Raw genomic sequence first — 3347 nt, 5'->3', positions numbered from 1 at the left:
TTTACACATATTTGGAGGTAGCATTTTTTCCTCTATCCTTGTTACACAAAGTGCTGCAGTTTAACTCATGGACATTTACATTATCTTTTTTGTTTTGTTTTGTTTTCAAGTCAAAAAAAAAATAATCTTAGTTGCATCCTAAGAAAACAGCACAAATTAGTTTTCTTTTTATGATTTACATTAGTGCTCTAGCAGCCTGGTTTTCAACAGGTTCTATAGTAATATAAATGCTATGATTTCAAACAAAACAAAACCAAGCCATGCAGAACACTGCATTTAGAAAATGCCAGGTTAAACCTAAGGATTTTATTTTTGTATCTCTGAGTGTCAAAGACCAACATATTACTCAAGAGAGCCAGAAGACATTATTAAACACTATACTGATATTTATGGGAAAAACAAAAATAAAACAAAACAAAAAATACTCTGTTGCCTGAAAAGTAGAGGTTTACTTCATTTTTACTGGAGTGGAGATTTCCCTCATGAGACAAGTGGCAGCCTCAGTGAACTTTCATTATTATAGAAAATATGTAATGAAGTAATAATTAAACCAAACTAAAATTAAGTATCATCAAGAAAAAGAGACAGACAGCATGCAGATAAATGTTTTTTTATCAGACTGTCAGCAAAGATCCACTGTAGAAAAAGTTCTATTCCTTCTTTAATATTCATTCTTACTTTAGGCAAAATCTATTGTGGGGAAAACAGCTGGAATTTTTAACTCATTTAAAAACACTTTTCTCTACTAATGTGGCCCTATACTAGGATCTCAATGCACGTTAGAAACATGAAGGGATAAATATGTATTAGAGCCAGGTGAAATATTATTACTGAACATTAATATTGACTTGCATATCTATAAATAGCAAATCAAACTGCTAAATTTCTAACACACATTGTTTAATACATTTCCATTCTGGTGTTGTAACCAGTCCAGCTTCTTTGGAAAAAAAAAAAAAAAAAGAGAGAGAGGAAAAAAAAAAAGGCTCAAAACAGAGGTTTTCGTTACTGAGACAATTATTTTTAGTTTTCAAGGCAATAATAGCCAAGTACCTGGCCAATATCCAAATACTTAGACAGAGCAGACCTCACAAATTTGGCATCCAGTTAAAGACTGTTACAGAAATAAGTCACAAAATTCAGATCTTAATCCAAACTTTCCTAAAAATTCAATGATGGCCTGAATCCAAAATTCCAGTATGAATTCCAAACTTTTAGTACAAAGGAACATGTGTGGCTCCATTCAGCTTCTATGACCATGTTTGTTCAGGACCTAGTACTAGAACAGACTTATCATCAGATTTGAACCAGAATGTACCCTTATCTGTAGTGCCCTTGCTCTGTAGGTGAATGCATGGGGCTTGCTCAGGAAACCAGAAAGCTGGTGCTGAAAAAGGGAAAATCCAGAGAGGGCAAGTTAGTGAATTCAGCATCTGCAGAGGCATGCAGCAGTAATGTCACATAAGGCAGCAAGTAGGGCATATTTTGGCTGAGAAGAGGCACATAAGGATTTTTGGATCTGTATACAAATTAAAGCTCTGCAGAGCCACACAAGTGACACAGGACTGAAGAATATGTCTTAAAAGGTATTTTATGGCCTAAAACATATCCAGTTATATGGGTTTTCCAAAGCATTTTGGACCAAATTCTCATTGAATTAATTTTGTTCTGAAGCTCTAGAAACAGCAGCTAAAAGGTGAAGTTAGTGTTTATATAAATTACTAATCAATTTTCCTCAACAAAAAATAGCACTGCTTATATAAAAAATTAACATCTCTGGCACTCTGAGAGCTTCCTAAAGTATAATGAAATACATGCAAAATTTCACCAACCACTGAAAAATAGTCACCTCTGAAATAAAATATACAAGGTGCCCACACAACAAGAGAGCAGAGGAGTTTTAGAGTATTTTTTAAGTGAAACTACAAAATGAAAGATTAGATAGATAAAATACAGACTATGAAACAAGGCTTTACTCTCTCAAAGACTTATTTTCTCCCCATCATGATTTGACAGTCTTTAGTTTTAGGAACTGGTCAAAACTGGTATGCCCAGCACTGTCCCTATCTAATTTTATTTAAGCAGTGAGCACCACCTACTGCAGGGGAAGATTGCAACCTACTTAGTCAGTATATCAATCTTTTTTTTTTTCTTTTTTTTTTTTCTGATCAGTGCTCACAATGGGTGTGTTTGTGAGCTATCTGTAAAATGTATAGGGCTCAGATATTAGCAAGATAAAGTAAAATGAAAACAATCTAATCAATTAACCTAGTATGTAAAACCAGAGCTCAAGCAAAGGCAGCTACTGGGAGAAATTCGTTTCTCCCATCCTCCATACTGGATCAGTGGCAGTCATGTTAGAGAAACCATTCACTGACTGGGATAAGAGCTGCTCCACTCTTTTAAAAACCAAGTTTTAGCTCTGTTTGATCCAATTCTGTATGAGGGCTAGACTCATCTCAGTAAAAGGGAAAAATGATGGGTATAGAAAATCTCTCCGCTTCCCCAGCTCAGAAGCCTAGCACGGACTCTGAAAGCACATGCACTGCGCTCAGGCCTCATCTCCCACTACAGATGATTGACTCTCCTTCACCTGCTCACTCCATATCTCACCACTTCCTGAAAAATACCTGAAGAACAGTGTGGTCATTGGTCACAGCCAACCCATGTTCATGAGGGGGAAGTCCTAACCTAATCTCCTTTTATGACAAGGTCACTCATCTAGTTGACCAAGGGAAGCCAGTTGATGTAATCTTTTTGGATTTCAGTAAGTCTTTCAATGCTGCTTCTCACAGTATCCTTCTGTACAAAATATCCAGCATATAGCTAGACAAAGCCATAATGCAATGGGTGAACAATCAACTGACTGATTGGACTAAAAAGGTTATAATAAATGCAGTTACATCAAGCTGTCAGACAGTCACTAGTTGGATTCTGTAGGGCCTCATTTTAGGGCCAGTTCTCTTCATTGTTTTCTTAAATGAGTTGATGCAGGACTTGAAGGTATACTGAATAAGTTTGTGGATGACACTAAATTAGGAGGAACTGTTGACTCCATTGAGGGTAGAGGCCTTGCAGAGAGACCTTGACAAATCAGAGCACTGGGCAGGCACCAACAATATGAAATTTAAGAGCAAGTGCCAGATTCTGCACCTGGGAAAGGGCACCCCTGGATATATGTATGGATTGGGGAATGAGAGGCTGAAGGACAGCCTCACATAAATGGATCTGGGGATTTTGATCAATGGCAAGTTGAGTATGAACCAGCAGTGTGTCCTAGCAGATAAAAGGACCAACTGTATGCTGCGGTACAACAGGCACAGCGTTGCTAGGTGGTGGAGGGACGG

This window comes from Aythya ferina (assembly GCF_964211825.1).
Source record: "Aythya ferina genome assembly, chromosome: 5".
NCBI lineage: Eukaryota > Metazoa > Chordata > Aves > Anseriformes > Anatidae > Aythya > Aythya ferina.
Note: the sequence above shows the minus strand (reverse complement) of the source record.